Below are 21,644 nucleotides of genomic sequence, written 5' to 3' on the forward strand. Positions count from 1 at the left end.
AAAATTCACAAAAACGTGGAAAAACGGCAAAATATTGCCTAATTCGATGATATTTTGTTTAAATCACATAAAAGAAAAGGAGATGACACACGTCAAAATATTGCTAAATTCGATGATTTTTCGTACGAAACAAAATGCAAGAAAACTTGCTGAAAATGCAATATTATGCGAAATTCTGAGATTTGAAGGCCAAATCACATATCGTGATACTACATGAAATAGTATCGAAATATTGGAAAAAATTAATATATTTACGTAATATCAAACTACATGAAAAACGTGAAAAAAGTTACTATTTTACCATATTTGAGGATTTTATCTTCAAATAATAGAGCAATGTTTCGTATTCTTTAGATCCAAGAAAAGACATATGACAATGTTGTTTCCTATACAAATGATAAAACCAATGTCTTTTCATTAGAATTAACTAAAATGTTCCTGATTTTCTGTTTATATTACCGATGGAAGATGTACACGTAAAACCGCTCTAATCCGGCTGAAACGTCGATATGAGAACGACGATGGACCACATTATGCCTATTCCCTCCCTGCAGTTTTCAAAATATCCCAAACGTCGTAAATTCGACCTCTGAGCCTAATTTTTGAGCAAAATTCTAGCTCTCTGCACGTATTCGCAGTTTGAAATTACGACTTTTTATACTGAAAATATGCCAATCACTGAGAGCAGCGATGGGTCACATTTTGACCAAACCCCCTGCAGTTTTCAAAATATCCCAAACATCCCAAATTCAACCTTTGAACCATATTCTGGAGCCAAATTCCGGCTCTTTGCACGTATTCGCAGTTTGAAGTTACGACTTTTTATACCGAAAATATGCTAATTACTAAGAGTGGCGATGGATCATATTTTGCCCAAACCCTCCCTGCAGTTTTCAAAATATCCCAAACATCCAAAATTCGACCCTTGAGCTATATTTTGGAATCAAATTCTGGCTTTTTGCACGTATTCGCAGTTTGAAATTATTTCATTTTATACCGAAAATATGCCAATTACTGAAAGCAGCGATGGGTCAGATTTTGCCCAAACCTCCTCTGCAGTTTGCAAAATATCCCAAACATCCCAAATTCGACCTTTGAGCCTAATTTTGGAGCCAAATTCTAGCTCTCTGCACGTATTCGCAGTGTGAAATTACGACTTTTTATACCGAAAATATGCTAATTACTAAGAGGGGCGATGGATCACATTTTGCCCAAACCCTCCCTGCAGTTTTCAAAATACCCAAAACAACCAAAATTCGACTGTTGAGCTATATTTTGGAACCAAATTCTGGCTTTCTGCACGTATTCGCAGGTCGAAATTATTATATTTTATACCGAAAATATGCCAATTACTGAAAGCAGCGATGGGTCACATTTTGCCCAAACCCCCTCTGCAGTTTGCAAAATATCCCAAACATCCCAAATTCAAACCTTGAACTATATTTTGGAGCCAAATTCTGGCACTCTGCACGTATTCGCAGTTTGAAATTACGACTTTTTATACTTTTTTTTGAGATATATACAAGAGTTGTTTCATTCTATTACAGCCTCTAGTATGCGTAGCGTTTCAGGCAGGTCCCTGGAATACGATCCCCTGCCGCGAAGAATCGTTTTTTCATCCAAATACACATTTTACTGTTGCGTTAAACAGAGGCTACAGTTAAGGAATTGCGCCAAGTAAATCCTCCCCGGCCAGGATACGATCCCATGACATAGCGCTAGCGGAACGCCAGGCGAGCGTCTTACCACTACACCACGGAGACTGTAAATCCAAAATTCTTATACAAAAAATATGCTAATTACTGAGAGCGGCGATGGATCACATTTTGCCCAAACCCTCCCTGCAGTTTTTAAAATATCCCAAACATCCCAAATTCGACCCTTAAGAATTATTTTGGAGCCAAATTCTGGCTCTCTGCATGTATTCGCAGTTTGAAATAATGACTTTTTATACTGAAAATATGCCAATTACTGAAAGCAGCGATGGGTCACATTATGCCCAAACCCTCCCTGCAGTTTTCAAAATATCCCCAACATCCCAAATTCGACTTTTGATCCATATTTTGTAGCCAAATTCTGGCTCTCTGCACATATTCGCAGGTTGAAAGTACGACATTTTATACCGAAAATATGCAAATTACTGAAAGCAGCGATGGGTCATATTTTGCCCAACCCCAACCCCCCCCCTGCAGTTTTTAAAATATCCCAAACATCCCCAATTCGACGCTTGAGACATATTTTGGAGTCAAATTCGGGCTCTCTGAACGTATTCGAAGTTTTAAATAAATTAATTTTATACCGACAATATGCCAACTACTGAGAGCGGCGATGGGTCACATTTTGCCAAAACCCCCCTGCAGTTTCAAAATATCCCAAACTTCCCAAATTCGACCCTTGAGCTATATTTTGGAGACAAATTCTGGCTCTCTGCACGTATTCGCAGTTTGAAATTACGACTTTTTATACCCAAAAAATGCCATTTACTGAGAGCGGCGATGGATCACATTTTGCCCAAACCCTCTCTGCACTTTTCAAAATATCCAAAACATCCAAAAGTCGACCCTTGAGCCATATTTTGAAACCAAATTCTGGCTCTCTGCAAGTATTCGCAGTTTGAAATTACGACTTTTTATACCGAAAATATGCCAATTACTGAGAGCAGCGATGGATCACATTCTGCCTAAACCCTACCTGCAGTTTTAAAATATCCCAAACATAACAAATTTGACGCTTGAACCATATTTTTGAGCTAAATTCTGGCTCTCTGCACGTATTCGCAGTTTGAAATTACGACTTTTTATACCGAAAATATGCCAATTACTGAAAGCGGCAATGGATCACATTTTGCCCAAACCCTCCCTGCAGTTTTCAAAATATCCCAAACATCTCAAATTCGACGCTTGAGTCATATTTTGGAGCCAAATTCTGGTTCTCTGCACGTATTCGCAGTGTGAAATTACGACTTTTTATATCGAAAATATGCCATATACTGAGAGCGGTGATGGATCACATTTTGCCCAAACCTTCCCTGCAGTTTTCAAAATATCCCAAACATCCCAAATTCGACCCTTGAGCCTAATTTTGGAGCCAAATTCTGACTTTCTGCATGTATTCGCAGTTTGAAATTACGACTTTTTATACTGAAAATATGCTAATTACTGAAAGCAGCGAAAGGTCACATTTTGCCCAAACCCCCCTGCAGTTTTCAAAATATCCCAAACATCCCAAATTCGACCCTTGAGCTATATTTTGGAGCCAAATTCTGGCTCTCTGCACGTATACCGAGCTTGAAATGACGACTTTTTGTACCAAAAATATGCCAATTACTAAGAACGACGATGGACCACATTTTGCCTATTCCCTCCCTGCAGTTTTCAAAATATCCCAAAAGTCGTAAATTCGACCTCTGAGCCTAATTTTGGAGCAAAATTCTGACTCTCTGCACGTATTCGCAGTTTGAAATTACGACTTTTTATACTTAAAATATGCCAATCACTGAGAGCAGCGATGGGTCACATTTTGACCAAACCCCCTGCAGTTTTCAAAATATCCCAAACATCCCAAATTCGACCCTTGAACCATATTCTGGAGCCAAATTCTGGCTCTTTGCACGTATTCGCAGTTTGAAATTACGACTTTTTATACCGAAAATATGCTAGTTACTAAGAGTGGCGATGGATTACATTTCGCCCAAACCCTCCCTGCAGTTTTCAAAATACCCCAAACATCCAAAATTCGACCCTTGAGCTATATTTTGGAACCAAATTCTGGCTTTTTGCACGTATTCGCAGTTTGAAATTATTTCATTTTACACCGAAAATATGCCAATTACTGAAAGCAGCGATGGGTCAGATTTTGCCCAAACCCCCCTCTGCAGTTTACAAAATATCCCAAACATCCCAAATTCGACCTTTGAGCCTAATTTTGGAGCAAAATTCTAGCTCTCTGCACGTATTCGCAGTTTGAAATTACGACTTTTTATACCGAAAATATCCTAATTTCTAAGAGCGGCGATGGATCACATTTTGCCCAAAACCTCCCTGCAGTTTTTAAAGTACCCCAAACATCCCAAATTCGACCCTTGATCCTAATTTTGGAGCTAAATTCTGACTCTCAACAGGTATTCGCAGTTTGAAATTACGAATTTTTATACTCAAAATATGCCAATAACTAAAAGCAGCGATAGGTCACATTTTGCCCAAACCCTCCCTGCAGTTTTCAAAATATCCCAAACATCCAAAATTCGACCCTTGAGCCATATTTTGGAGCCAAATTCTGGCTCTCTGCACGTATTCGCAGTTTGAAATTACGAATTTTTACCGAAAATATGCCAATTACTGAAAGCATCGATGAGTTACATTTTGCCCAAACCCCCTCTGCAGTTTGCAAAATATCCCAAACATCCCAAATTCGAACCTTGAGCCATATTTTGGAGCCAAATTCTGGCTTTCTGCACGTATTTGCAGTTTGAAATTACGACTTTTTATACTTTTTTTTTGAGATATATACAAGAGTTGTTACATTCTATTACAGCCACTAGTACGCGTAGCGTTTCGGGCAGGTCCCTGGAATACGATCCCCTGCCGCGAAGAATCGTTTTTTCATCCAAATACACATTTTACTGTTGCGTTAAACAGAGGCTACAGTTAAGGAATTGCGCCTAGTAAATCCTCCCCGGTCAGGATAGGAAACCATGACATAGCGCTAGCGGAACGCCAGGCGAGCGTCTTACCACTTCACCACGGAGACTATAAATCCAAAATCCATATACAAAAAATATGCTAATTACTGAGAGCGGCGATGGATCACATTTTGCCCAAACCCTCCCTGCAGTTTTCAAAATATCCCAAACATCCCAAATTCGACCCTTAAGAATTATTTTGGAGCCAAATTCTGGCTCTCTGCATGTATTCGCAGTTTGAAATGAAGACTTTTTATACAAAAAATATGCCAATTACTGAGAACAACGATGGACCAGTCCCTCCCTGCAGTTTTCAAAATATCCTGAACGTCCTAAATTCGACTTTTGAGCCTAATTTTGGAGCCAAATTCTGGCTCTCTGCACGTATTCGCAGTTTGAAATTACGAATTTTTATACTGAAAATATGCCAATTACTTAAAGCAGCGATAGGTCCCATTTTGCCCAAACCCCCCTGCAGTTTTCAAAATATCCCAAACATCCTAAATTCGACCCTTGATCTATATTTTGGAACCAAATTCTGGCTTTCTGCACGGATTCGCAGTTTAAAATTATTTCATTTTATACCGAAAATATGCCAATTACTGAAAGCAGCGATGGGTCATATTTCTCCCAAACCCCTCTGCAGTTTGCAAAATATCCCAAACATCCCAAATTCGACCCTTAAGAATTATTTTGGAGCCAAATTCTTGCTCTCTGCATGTATTCGCAGTTTGAAATTACGACTTTTTATACTGAAAATATGCCAATTACTGAAAGCAGCGATGGGTCACATTTAGCCCAAACCCTCCCTGCAGTTTTCAAAATATTCCCAACATCCCAAATTCGACCCTTGAGTTATATTTTGTAGCCAAATTCTGGCTCTCTGCACGTATTCGCAGTTTGAAATTACGACTTTTTATACAGAAAAAATGCCATTTACTGAGAGCACCGATGGATCACATTTTGCCCAAACCCTCTCTGCACTTTTCAAAATATCCAAAATATCCAAAAGTCGACCCTTGAGCCATATTTTGAAGCCAAATTCTGGATCTCTGCACGTATTTGCAGTTTGAAATTACGACTTTTTATACCGAAAATATGCCAATTACTGAGAGCGGCGATGAATCACATTCTGCCAAAACCCTCCCTGCAGTTTTTAAAATATATCAAACATAACAAATTTGACGCTTGAGCCATATTTTTCAGCCAAATTCTGGCACTCTGCACGTATTCGCAGTTTAAAATTGCGAATTTTTATACTGAAAATATGCCAATAACTAAAAGCAGTGATAGGTCACAATTTGCCCAAACCCTCCCTGCAGTTTTGAAAATATTCCAAACATCCAAAATTTGACCCTTGAGCTATATTTTGGAACCAAATTCCGGCTTTCTGCACGTATTCGCAGTTTGAAATTATTTCATTTTATACCGAAAATATGCCAATTACTGAAAGCAGCGATGGGTCACATTTTGCCCAAACCCCCTCTGCAGGTTGCAAAATATCCCAAACATCCAAAATTCGACTTTTGAGCCTAATTTTGGAGCCAAATTCTGACTCTCTACACGTATTCGCTGTTTGAAATTACGAATTTTTATACTGAAAATATGCAATTAACTAAAAGCAGCGATAGGACACATTTTGCCCAAACCCTCCCTGCAGTTTTCAAAATATCCCAAACACCCAAAATTCGACCCTTGAGCTATATTTTGGAACCAAATTCTGGCTTTCTGCACGTATTCGCAGTTTGAAATTATTTCATTTTATACCGAAAATATGCCAATTACTGAAAGCAGCGATGGGTCACATTTTGCCCAAACCCCCTCTGCTGTTGGCAAAATATCCCAAACATCCCAAATTCGAACCTTCTGCCATATTTTGGAGCCAAATTCTGGCTTTCTGCACGTATTCGCAGTTTGAAATTACGAAATTTTATACCAAAAATATGCCAATTACTGAAAGCGGCGATGGATCACATTTTGCCCAAACCCTCCCTGCAGTTTTCAAAATATTCCAATCATCCCAAATTCGACCCTTGAGCCATATTTTGGAGCCAAATTCTGGCTCTCTGCACATATTCGCAGGTTGAAATCACGAAATTTTATACCGAAAATATGCAAATTACTGAAAGCAGCGCTGGGTCATATTATGCCCCCCCCCCTGCAGTTTTTAAAATATCCCAAACATCACCAAATCGACGCTTGAGACATTTTTTGGAGCCAAATTCTGGCTGTCTGCACGTATTCGCAGTTTGAAATTACGACTTTGTATACCGAAAAAATGCCAATTACTAAGAGCGGCGAGGGATCACATTTTGCAAAAACCCTTCCTGCACTTTTCAAAATATCCAAAACATTAAAAAGTCGACCCTTGAGCCATATTTTGCAGCCAAATTCTGGCTCTCTGCACTTATTCGCAGTTCGAAATTACGACTTTTTATACCGAAAATAGGCTAATTACTGAGAGCGGCGATGGATCATGTTTTGCCCAAACCCTCTCTGCAGTTTTCAAAATATCCCAAACATATCAAATTCGACGCTTGGAACATATTTTGGAGCCAAATTTGGGCTATCTGCAAGTATTCGCAGTTTGAAATTATTTTATTTTATACCGACAATATGCCAATTACTGAGTGCGGCGAAGGGTCACATTTTGCCAAACCCCCCACCCCTGCAGTTTTCAAAATATCCCAAACATAACAACTTCGACGCTTGAACAATATTTTTGAGCCAAATTCTGGCTCTCTGCACGTGTTGGCAGTTTGAAATTACGACTTTTTATACCGAAAATATGCCAAATACTGAAAGCGGCGATGGATCACATTTTGCCCAAACACTCCCTGCAGTTTTCAAAATATCCCAAACATCCCAAATTCGACGCTTGAGTCATATTTTGGAGCCAAATTCTAGCACTCTGCTCATATTCGCAGTTTGAAATTACAACTTTTTAAACCTAAAATATGCAAATTACTGAGAGCGGCGATGTATCACATTTTGCCCAAACCCTCCCTGCAGTTTTCAAAATACCCGAAACATCCTAAATTCGACCCTTGATTCTAAATTTGGAGCCAAATTCAGACTCTCAGCACGTATTCGCAGTTTGAAATTACGAATTTTTATACTGAAAATATGCCAATAACTAAAAGCGGCGATAGGTCACATTTTGCCCAAACCCCCCTGCAGTTTTCAAAATATCCCAAACATCCCAAATTCGACCCTTGAGCTATATTTTGTAGCCAAATTCATGCTCTCTGCACGTATTCGCAGTTTGAAATGACTACTTTTTATACGGAAAATATGCCAATTATTGAGCGCGGCGAAGGATCACATTTTGAAGAGAGTGATGCAGAGGCTGAAGAGAGTGATGCAGTGGCTTAAGAGAGGGATGCAGAGGTTCAAGAAAAGGATGCAGAGGATCAAGAGAGGGATGCAGTGGCTCTAGAGAGGGATTCAGAGGCTTAAGAGTGTTGCAAAGGCTCAAGAGAGGGATGCAGAGGCTCATGAGAGGGATGCAGGAGTTCAAGATGCAGGCTCAAGAGAGAAAGGATGAAGGCTCAAGAGAGAAAGGCAGAGGCTTAAGAGAATGATGCAGAGGCTCAAGAGAGTGATGCAGAGGCTCTTGAGAGTGATGCAGTGGCTTAAGAGAGTGATGCAGAGGCTTACGAGAGGGATGCAGAGGCTCAAGAGAGGGATGCAGAGGCTCAAGAGAGGGATGCAGGGGCTAAGGAGAGCTATGCAGAGGCTTAAGTGAGGGTTGCAGAGGCACAAGAGAGGGATACAGAGGCTCTTGAGAGTGACGCAGAGGCTTATGAAAGGGATGCAGAAGCTTAAGAGAGTGATGCAAAGGCTCAAGAAAGGGATGCAGAGGCTCATGAGAGGGATGCAGGAGTTCAAAAGAGTGATGCAGAGGCTCAAGAAAGGGATGCAGAAGCTTAAGAAAGTGATGCAGAGGCTCAAAAAAGGAATGCAGAGGCTTAAGAGGGTGATGCAGAGGCTCAAGAGAGTGATGCAGAGGCTCAAGAGAGGATGCAGAGGCTCAAGAGAGTGATGCAGAGGATCAGCAGAGGGAAGCAAAGGCTTAAGAGAGTGATGCAGAAGCTGAAGAGAGTGATACAGAGGCTGTAGAGAGTGATGCAGAGGTTTAAGAGAGTGATGCAGAGGCTCAAGAGAGTGATGTGAAAACGTGAAAAAGTCATTATTATGCCAAATATGACGATTTTAACTTCGAATCATAAAGCGACGTTTCGTATTTTTTAGACCCTAGAAAAGACGTATAAAGATGTTGCTTCCAATACAAATGATAAAAATCAATGTGTTTTCATTAAAATTAACTAAAATGTTCCTGATTTTCGGTTTATATTACCGATGGAAGATGAACACGTAAAACCGTTCTAATCCGGCTGAAACGTCGATATATGCAATAAAAACAGAACTTCTCCCCTTTTCAATATCTTACTCAGTATTTTAACGAGAAACAAATAGATGATTGAAAATTAGGTATTTAAGGTTATTTTCTGATCAATTATGTGTTTGCATAATTTTTATCGTATATTTAATGAATTAATAACAATAAACTGAAAATTCATAAAAACGTGGAAAAACGGCCTAATTCGATGATATTTTGTTTAAATCACATTAAGGAAAAGGGGATGATAAAGGTCAAAATATTGCTAAATTCGATGATTTTTTGTACAAAACAAAATGCAAGAAAACTTGCTTAAAAATGCAAAATTTGCGATATTCTGAGATTTGAAGTCCAAATCACATATCGTGAGAAAACATAAAGTATATTAAAATATTGATAAAAACGAATAAATGTACGTAAAATCACACTGCATGAATAACGTGAAAAAAGTCACTATATTACCATATTTGAGGATTTTATCTTCAAATCATAGAGCGAGGTTTCGTATTATTTCGATCCAAGAAAAGACATATGACAATGTTGTTTCAAATACAAATGATAAAAATCAATGTGTTTTCATTAGAATTAACTAAAATGTTCCTGATTTTCCGTTTATATTACCGATGGAAGATGTACACGTAAAACCGCTCTAATCCGGCTGAAACGTCGATATATGCTATAAAAACAGAACTTCTCCCCTTTCCAATAGCTTACTCAGTATTTTAACGAGAAACAAATAGTTGATTGAAAATGAAGTATTTAAGGTTATTTTCTGATCAATTATGTGTTTGCATAATTTTTCTCGTATATATAATGAAATAATAACAATAAACTGAAAATTCACAAAAACGTGGAAAAACGGCAAAATATTGCCTAATTCGATGATATTTTGTTTAAATCACATAAAGGAAAAGGGGATGATAAAGGTCAAAATATTGCTAAATTCGATGATTTTTAGTACAAAACAAAATGCAAGAAAACTTGCTTAAAAATGCAAAATTTGCGAAATTCTGAGATTTGAAGGCCAAATCACATATCGTGAGAAAACATGAAGTAGTATCGAAATATTGGTAAAAATGAATATATTTACGTAATATCAAACTACATGAAAAACGTGAAAAAGTCATTATTATGCCAAATATGAGGATTTTAACTTCGAATCATAGAGCGACATTTCGTATTTTTTAGACCCTATGAAAGACGTATAAAGATGTTGCTTCCAATACAAATGATGAAAATCAATGTGTTTTCATTAAAATTAACTAAAATGTTCCTGATTTTCCGTTTATATTACCGATGGAAGATGTACACGTAAAACCGCTCTAATCCGGCTGAAACGTCGATATGTGCAATAAAAACCGAACTTCTCCCCTTTGCAATATCTTACTCATTATTTTAACGAGAAACAAGTAGATGATTGAAACTGAAGTATTTAAGGTTATTATCTAATCAGTTATGTGTTTGCATCATTTTTATCGTATATATAATGAATTAATACCCATAGACAGAAAATTCACAAAAACGTTTAAAAAACGGCAAAATATTGCCTAATTCGATGATATTTTATTTAAATCACATAAAGGAAAAGGAGATGATAAACGTCAAAATATTGCTAAATTCGATGATTTTTCGTACGAAACAAAATGCAAGAAAACTTGCTTAAAATGCAATATTATGCGAAATTCTGAGATTTGAAGGGCAAATCACATATCGTGATACTACATGAAATATTATCGAAATATTGGTAAAAATGAATATATATACGTAATATCAAAGTACATGAAAAACGTGAAAAAAGTCACTATTTTACCATATTTGAGGATTTTAACTTCAAATCATAGAGCGAGGTTTCGTATTATTTAGATCCAAGAAAAGACATATGACAATGTTGTTTCCAATACAAATGATAAAATTAATGTGTTTTATTTAGAATTAACTAAAATGTTCCTGATTTTCCGTTTATATTACCGATGGAAGATGTACACGTAAAATCCCCTTTTCAATATCTTACTCAGTATTTTAACGAGAAACAAATAGATGATTGAAAATGAAGTATTTAAGGTTATTATCTAATCAATTATGTGTTTGCATAATTTTTATCGTATATAACATGAATTAATAACCTTTGACAGAAAATTCACAAAAACGTCAAATAATAACAATAAACTGAAAATTAACAAAAACGTGAAAAAACGGCAAAATATTGCCTTATTCGATGATATTTTGTTTAAATCACATAAAGGAAAAGGGGATGATAAACGTCAAATTATTGCTAAATTCGACGATTTTTCGTACGAAACAAAATGCAAGAAAACTTGCTTAAAATGCAATATTATGCGAAATTCTGAGATTTGAAGGCGAAATCACATATCTTGATACTACTTGAAATAGTATCGAAATATTGGTAAAAATGAATATATTTACGTAATATCAAACTACATGAAAAACGTGAAAAAAGTCACTATTTAACCATATATGAGGAATTTAACTTCAAATCATAGAGCGAGGTTTCGTATTATTTAGATCCAAGAAAAGACATATGACAATGTTGTTTCCAATACAAACGATAAAAATAAATGTGTTTTCATTAGAATTAACTAAAATGTTTTTGATTTTCTGTTTATATATTACCGATGGAAGATGTACACGTAAAAGCGCTCTAATCCGGCTGAAACGTCGATATATGCAATAAAAACCGAACTTCTCCCCTTTTCAATATCTTACTCAGTATTTTAACGAGAAACAAATAGATGATTGAAAATGAAGTATTTAAGGTTATTATCTAATCAATTATATGTTTGCATCATTTTTATCGTATATATAATGAATTAATACCCATAGACAGAAAATTCACAAAAACGTGAATTAATAACAATAAACTGAAAATTCACAAAAACGTGAAAAAACGGCAAAATATTGCCTTATTCGATGATATTTTGTTTAAATCACATAAAGGAAAAGGGGATGATAAACGTCAAAATATTGCTAAATTCGACGATTTTTCGTACGAAACAAAATGCAAGAAAACTTGCTTAAAATGCAATATTATGCGAAATTCTGAGATATGAAGGCGAAATCACATATCTTGATACTACTTGAAATAGTATCGAAATATTGGTAAAAATGAATATATTTACGTAATATCAAACTACATGAAAAACGTGAAAAAAGTCACTATTTAACCATATTTGAGGAATTTAACTTCAAATCATAGAGCGAGGTTTCGTATTATTTAGATCCAAGAAAAGACATATGACAATGTTGTTTCCAATACAAACGATAAAAATAAATGTGTTTTCATTAGAATTAACTAAAATGTTTTTGATTTTCTGTTAATATATTACCGATGGAAGATGTACACGTAAAAGCGCTCTAATCCGGCTGAAACGTCGATATATGCAATAAAAACCGAACTTCTCCCCTTTTCAATATCTTACTCAGTATTTTAACGAGAAACAAATAGATGATTGAAAATGAAATATTTAAGGTTATTATCTAATCAATTATGTGTTTGCATCATTTTTATCGTATATATAATGAATTATTACCCATTGACTGAAAATTCACAAAAACGTGGAAAAACGGCAAAATATTGCCTAATTCGATGATATTTTGTTTAAATCACATAGAGGAAAAGGGGATGATAAACGTCAAAATATTGCTAAATTCGATGATTTTTCGTACGAAACAAAATGCAAGAAAATTTGCTTAAAATGCAGTATTATGCGACATTCTGAGATTTGAAGGCCAAATCACATATCGTGATACTACATGAATAGTATCGAAATATTGGTAAAAACGAATATATTTACGTAATATCAAACTACATGAAAAACGTGAAGAAGTCACTATTTTATCATATTTGAGGATTTTAACTTCAAATCATAGAGCGAGGTTTCGTATTATTTAGATCCAAGAAAAGACATATGACAATGTTGTTTCCAATACAAATGATAAAAAACAATGTGTTTTCATTAGAATTAACTAAAATATTCTTGATTTTCCGTTTATATTACCGATGGAAGATGTACACGTAAAAGCGCTCTAATCCGGCTGAAACGTCGATATATGCAATAAAAACCGAACTTCTCCCCTTTGCAATATCTTACTCATTATTTAAACGAGAAACAAGTAGATGATTGAAACTGAAGTATTTAAGGTTATTATCTAATCAATTATGTGTTTGCATAATTTTTATCGTATATATAATGAATTAATACCCATAGACAGAAAATTCACAAAAACGTGGAAAAACGGCAAAATATTGCCTAATTCGATGATATTTTATTTAAATCACATAAAGGAAAAGGAGATGATAAACGTCAAAATATTGCTAAATTCGATGATTTTTCGTACGAAACAAAATGCAAGAAAACTTGCTTAAAATGCAATATTATGCGAAATTCTGAGATTTGAAGGCCAAATCACATATCGTGATACTACATGAAATATTATCGAAATATTGGTAAAAATGAATATATATACGTAATATCAAAGTACATGAAAAACGTGAAAAAAGTCACTATTTTACCATATTTGAGGATTTTAACTTCAAATCATAGAGCGAGGTTTCGTATTATTTAGATCCAAGAAAAGACATATGACAATGTTGTTTCCAATACAAATGATAAAATTAATGTGTTTTCATTAGAATTAACTAAAATGTTCCTGATTTTCCGTTTATATTACCGATGGAAGATGTACACGTAAAATCCCCTTTTCAATATCTTACTCAGTATTTTAACGAGAAACAAATAGATGATTGAAAATGAAGTATTTAAGGTTATTATCTAATCAATTATGTGTTTGCATCATTTTTATCGTATATATAATGAATTAATACCCATAGACAGAAAATTCACAAAAACGTGAATTAATAACAATAAACTGAAAATTCACAAAAACGTGAAAAAACGGCAAAATATTGCCTTATTCGATGATATTTTGTTTAAATCACATAAAGGAAAAGGGGATGATAAACGTCAAAATATTGCTAAATTCGACGATTTTTCGTACGAAACAAAATGCAAGAAAACTTGCTTAAAATGCAATATTATGCGAAATTCTGAGATTTGAAGGCGAAATCACATATCTTGATACTACTTGAAATAGTATCGAAATATTGGAAAAAATGAATATATTTACGTAATATCAAACTACATGAAAAACGTGAAAAAAGTCACTATTTAACCATATTTGAGGAATTTAACTTCAAATCATAGAGCGAGGTTTCGTATTATTTAGATCCAAGAAAAGACATATGACAATGTTGTTTCCAATACAAACGATAAAAATAAATGTGTTTTCATTAGAATTAACTAAAATGTTTTTGATTTTCTGTTTATATATTACCGATGGAAGATGTACACGTAAAAGCGCTCTAATCCGGCTGAAACGTCGATATATGCAATAAAAACCGAACTTCTCCCCTTTTCAATATCTTACTCAGTATTTTAACGAGAAACAAATAGATGATTGAAAATGAAGTATTTAAGGTTATTATCTAATCAATAATGTGTTTGCATCATTTTTATCGTATATATAATGAATTAATACCCAAAGACTGAAAATTCACAAAAACGTGGAAAAACGGCCAAATATTGCCTAATTCGATGATATTTTGTTTAAATCACATAGAGGAAAAGGGGATGATAAACGTCAAAATATTGCTAAATTCGATGATTTTTCGTACGAAACAAAATGCAACAAAACTTGCTTAAAATACAATATAATGCGACATTCTGAGATTTAAAGGCCAAATCATATATCGTGATACTTCATGAAATAGCATCGAAATATTGGTAATAATGAATATATTTACGTAATATCAAACTACAAGATTAACGTGAAAAAGTCACTATTTTACCATATTTGAGGATTTTAACTTCAAATCATAGAGTGAGGTTTCGTATTATTTAGATCCATGAAAAGACATATGACAATGTTGCTTCCAATACAAATGATAAAACGAATGAGTTTTCATTAGAATTAACTAAAATGTTCCTGATTTTCCGTTTATATTACCGATGGAAGATGTACACGTAAAACCGCTCTAATCCAGCTGAAACGTCGATATATGCAATAAAAACCGAACTTCTCCCCTTTTATATATCTTACTCAGTATTTTAACGAGAAACAAATAGATGATTGAAAATGAAGAATTTAAGGTTATTATCTAATCATTTATGTGTTTGCATCATTTTTATCGTATATATAATGAATTAATAACAATAAACTGAAAATTCACAAAAACGTGGAAAAACGACAAAATATTGCCTAATTCGACGATATTTTGTTTAAATCACATAAAGGAAAAGGGGATGATAAACGTCAAAATATTGCTGAATTCGATGATTTTTTGTATGAAACAAAATGCAAGAAAACGAGCTTAAAATTCAATGTTATGAGAATTTCTGAGATTTGAGGCCAAATCACATATCGTGATACTACATGAAATAGTATCGAAATATTGGTAAAAATGAAAATATTTACGTAATATCAAACTACATGAAAAACGTGAAAAAGTCACTATTTTATCATATTTGAGGATTTTAACTTCAAATCATAGAGCGAGGTTTCGTATTATTTAGATCCAAGAAAAGACATATGACAATGTTGTTTCCAATACAAATGATAAAACCAATGTGTTTTCATTAGAATTAATTAAATGTTCCTGATTTTCCGTTTATATTACTGATTGAAGATGTACATGTAAAACCGCTATAATCCGACTGAAACGTCGATATATGCAATAAAATCGAACTTCTCCCCTTTTCAATATCCAACTCAGTATTTTAACGAGAAACAAATGGTTAATTGAAAATTAAGTATTTAAGGTAAATTTCTAATCAATTATGTGTTTGCATCATTTTTATCGTATATTTAATGAATTAATAACAATAAACTGAAAATTCACAAAAACGTTGAAAAACGGCAAAATATTGCCTAATTCGATGATATTTTGTTTAAATCACATACAGGAAAAGGGGATGATAAACGTCAAATTATTGCTAAATTCGATAATTTTTCGTACGAAACAAAATGCAAGAAAACTTGCTTAAAATGCAATATTATGCGACATTCTGAGATTTGAAGTCCAAATCACATATCGTGATACTACATGAATAGTATCGAAATATTGGTAAAAATGAATATATTTACGTAATATCAAACTACATGAAAAACGTGAAAAAGTAACTATTTTATCATATTTGAGGATTTTAACTTCAAATCATAGAGCGAGGTTTCGTATTATTTAGATCCAAGAAAAGACATATGACAATGTTGTTTCCAATACAAATGATAAAAAACAATGTGTTTTCATTAGAATTAACTAAAATGTTCTTGATTTCCCGTTTATATTTCCGATGGAAGATGTACACGTAAAACCGCTCTAATCCGGCTGAAACGTCGATATATGCAATAAAAACCGAACTTCTCCCCTTTGCAATATCTTACTCAGTATTTTAGCGAGAATCAAATAGATGATTGAAACTGAAGTATTTAAGGTTATTATCTAATCAATTATGTGTTTGCATCATTTTTATCGTATATATAATGAATTAATACCCATAGACAGAAAATTCACAAAAACGTGGAAAAACGGCAAAATATTGATAATTCGATGATATTTTATTTAAATCACATAAAGGAAAAGGAGATGATAAACGTCAAATTATTGCTAAATTCGATGATTTTTCGTACGAAACAAAATGCAAGAAAACTTGCTTAAAATGCAATATTATGCGAAATTCTGAGATTTGAAGGCCAAATCACATATCGTGATACTACATGAAATTGTATCGAAATATTTGTAAAAATGAATATATATACGTAATATCAAAGTACATGAAAAACGTGAAAAAGTCACTATTTTACCATATTTGAGGATTTTAACTTCAAATCATAGAGCGAGGTTTCGTATTATTTAGATCCAAGAAAAGACATATGACAATGTTGTTTCCAATACAAATGATAAAAAACAATGTGTTTTCATTAGAATTAACTAAAATGTTCTTGATTTTCCGTTTATATTACCGATGGAAGATGTACACGCAAAACCGCTCTAATCCGGCTGAAACGTCGATATATGCAATAAAAACCGAACTTCTCCCCTTTGCAATATCTTACTCAGTATTTTAACGAGAAACAAATAGATGATTGAAAATGAAGTATTTAAGGTTATTATCTAATCAATTATGTGTTTGCATCATTTTTATCGTATATATAATGAATTAATACCCATAGACTGAAAATTCACAAAAACGTGGAAAAACGGCAAAATATTGCCTAATTCGATGATGTTTTGTTTAAATCACATAGAGGAAAAGGGTATGATAAACGTCAAAATATTGCTAAATTCGATGATTTTTCGTACGAAACAAAATGCAAGAAAACTTGCTTAAAATGCAATATAATGCGACATCCTGAGATTTAAAGGCCAAATCACATATCGTGATACTAAATGAAATAGCATCGAAATATTGGTAATAATGAATATATTTACGTAATATCAAACTACATGATTCACGTTAAAAAGTCACTATTTTAACATATTTGAGGATTTTAACTTCAAATCATAGAGCGAGGTTTCGGATTATTTAGATCCAAGAAAAGACATATGACAATGTTGTTTCCAGTACAAATGATAAAACCAATGTGTTTTCATTAGAATTAACTAAAATGTTCCTGATTTTGCGTTTATATTACCGATGGAAGATGTACACGTAAAACCGCTCTAATCCGGCTGAAACGTCGATATATGCAATAAAAAACCGAACTTCTCCCCTTTTCAATATCTTACTCAGTATTTTAACGAGAAACAAATAGATGATTGAAAATGAAATATTTAAGGTTATTATCTAATCAACTATGTGTTTGCATCATTTTTATCGGATATATAATGAATTAATACCCATAGACTGAAAATTCACAAAAACGTGGAAAAACGGCAAAATATTGCCTAATTCGATGATATTTTGTTTAAATCACATAAAGGAAAAGGAGATGATAAACGTCAAAATATTGCTAAATTCGAAGATTTTTCGTACGAAACAAAATGCAAGAAAACTTGCTTAAATGCAATATTATGCGAAATTCTGAGATTTGAAGGCCAAATCACATATCGTGATACTACATGAAATAGTATCGAAATAATGGTAAAAAGAATATATAAACGTAATATCAAACTACATGAAAAACGTGAAAAAATTCACTATTTTACCATATTTGAGGATTTTAACTTCAAATCATTGAGCGAGGTTTCGTATTATTTAGATCCAAGAAAAGTCATATGACAAAGTTGTTTCCAATACAAATGATAAAACCAATGTGTTTTCATTAGAAATAACTAAAATGTTCCTGATTTTCCGTTTATATTACTGATGGAAGATGTACACGTAAAACCGCTCTAATCTGGCTGAAACGTCGATATATGCAATAAAAACCTAATTTCTCCCCTTTTCAATATCCTACTCAGTATTTTAACGAGAAACAAATGGTTGATTGAAAATGAAGTATTTAAGGTTAATTTCTAATCAATTATGTGTTTGCATCATTTTTTATAGTATATTTAATGAATTAATAACAATAAACTGAAAATTCACAAAAACGTGGAAAAACGGCAAAATATTGCCTTATTCGATGATATTTTGTTTAAATCACATAAAGGAAAAGGGGATTGCAATAAAAACCGAACTTCTCCCCTTTTCAATATCTTACTCAGTATTTTAACGAGAAACAAATAGATGATTGAAAATGAAGTATTTAAGGTTATTATCTAATCAATTATGTGTTTGCATCATTTTTATCGTATATATAATGAATTAATACCCATAGACTGAAAATTCACAAAAACGTGGAAAAACGGTAAAATATTGCTTAATTCGATGATATTTTGTTTAAATCACATAAAGGAAAAGGAGATGATAAACATCAAAATATTGCTAAATTCGAAGATTTTCCGTACGAAACAAAATGCAAGAAAACTTGCTTAAAATGCAGTATTATGCGAAATTCTGAGATTTGAAGGCCAAATCACATATCGTGATACTACATGAAATAGTATCGAACCAATGCGAAATTCTGAGATTTGAAGGCGAAATCACATATCTTGATACTACTTGAAATAGTATCTAAATATTGGTAAAAATGAATATATTTACGTAATATCAAACTACATGAAAAACGTGAAAAAAGTCACTATTTAACCATATTTGATCAATTTAACTTCAAATCATAGAGCGAAGTTTCGTATTATTTACATCCAAGAACAGACATATGACAATGTTGTTTCCAATACAAACGATAAAAATAAATGTGTTTTCATTAGAATTAACTAAAATGTTTTTGATTTTCTGTTTATATATTACCGATGGAAGATGTACACGTAAAACCGCTCTAATCCGGCTGAAACGTCGATATATGCAATAAAAACCGAACTTCTTCCCTTTTCAATATCTTACTCAGTATTTTAACGAGAAACAAATAGATGATTGAAAATGAAGTATTTAAGGTTATTATCTAATCAATTATATGTTTGCATCATTTTTATCGTATATATAATGAATTAATACCCATAGGCTGAAAATTCACAAAAACGTGGAAAAACGGCAAAATATTGCCTAATTCGATGACATTTTGTTTAAATCACATAGAGGAAAAGGGGATGATAAACGTCAAAATATTGCTAAATTCGATGATTTTTCGTACGAAACAAAATGCAAGAAAACTTGCTTAAAATGCAATATAATGCGACTTTCTGAGATTTAAAGGCCAAATCACATATCGTGATACTACATGAAATAGCATCGAAATATTTTTAATAAGGAATATATTTACGTAATATCAAACTACATGATTAACGTTAAAAAGTCACTATTTTACCATATATGAGGATTTTAACTTCAAATCAAAGAGCGAGGTTTCGTATTATTTAGATCAAAGAAAAGACATATGACAATGTTGTTTCCAATACAAATGATAACACCAATGTGTTTTCATTAGAATTAACTAAAATGTTCCTGATTTTTCGTTTATATTACCGATGGAAGATGTACACGTAAAACCGCTCTAATCCGGCTGAAACGTCGATATATGCAATAAAAACCGAACTTCTCCCCTTTTCAATATCTTACTCAGTATTTTAACGAGAAACAAATAGATGATTGAAAATGAAATATTTAAGGTTATTATCTAATCAATTATGTGTTTGCATCATTTTTACCGTATATATAATGAATTAATACCCATAGACTGAAAATTCACAAAAACGTGGAAAAACGGTAAAATATTGCTTAATTCGATGATATTTTGTTTAAATCACATAAAGGAAAAGGAGATGATAAACGTCAAAATATTGCTAAATTTGATGATTTTTCGTACGAAACAAAATGCAAGAAAACTTGCTTAAAATGCAATATTATGCGAAATTCTGTGATTTGAAGGATAAATCACATATCGTGATACTACATGAAATAGTATCGAAATATTTTTAAAAATGAATATATTTACGTAATATCAAAGTACATGAAAAACGTGAAAAAGTCACTATTTTACCATATTTGAGGATTTTAACTTCAAATCATAGAGCGAGGTTTCGTATTATTTAGATCCAAGAAAAGACATATGACAATGTTGTTTCCAATACAAATGATAAAACCAATGTGTTTTCATTAGAATTAACTAAAATGTTCCTGATTTTCTGTTTATATTACCGATGGAAGATGTACACGTAAAACCGCTCTAATCCTGCTGAAACGTCGATATATGCAATAAAAACCGAACTTCTCCCCTTTTCAATATCTTACTCAGTATTTTAACGAGAAACAAATAGATGATTGAAAATGAAGTATTTAAGGTTATTATCTAATCAATTATGTGTTTGCATCATTTTTATCGTATATATAATGAATTAATACCCATAGACTTAAAATTCACATAAACGTGGAAAAACGGCAAAATATTGCCTAATTCGATTATATTTTGTTTAAATCACATAAAGGAAAAGGAGATGATAAACGTGAAAATTTTGCTAAATTCGAAGATTTTCCATACGAAACAAAATGCAAGAAAACTTGCTTAAAATGCAATATTATGCGAAATTCTGAGATTTGAAGGCCAAATCATATATCTTGATACTACATGAAATAGTATCGAAATATTGGTAAAAATGAATATATTTAAGTAATATAAAACTACCTGAAAAACGTGAAAAAAGTCACTATTTAACCATATTTGAGGAATTTACTCTCTTGAGCCTCTGCATCCCTCTCTTAATCCACTGCATCACTCTCTTAAGCTTCTGCGTCTCTCTCTTCAGCCTCTGCATCACTCTCTTGAGCCTCTGCATCCCGCTCTGGAGCCTCAGCATCCCTCGTTTGAGCCTCTGCAGCACTCTCTTGAGCCTCTTCTTCATTCTCTTGAGCCTATGAATCCCTCTCTTAAGCCTCTGCATCACTCTCTTTAGCCTCTGCAACCCTCTCTTAAGCCTCTGCATCACTCTTAAGAGTCTCTGCATCCCTCTCGTGAGCCTCTGCACCCCTCTCTTGAGCCCCTGCATCC

Source organism: Procambarus clarkii, chromosome 66 (genome assembly GCF_040958095.1).
Source record: "Procambarus clarkii isolate CNS0578487 chromosome 66, FALCON_Pclarkii_2.0, whole genome shotgun sequence".
NCBI lineage: Eukaryota > Metazoa > Arthropoda > Malacostraca > Decapoda > Cambaridae > Procambarus > Procambarus clarkii.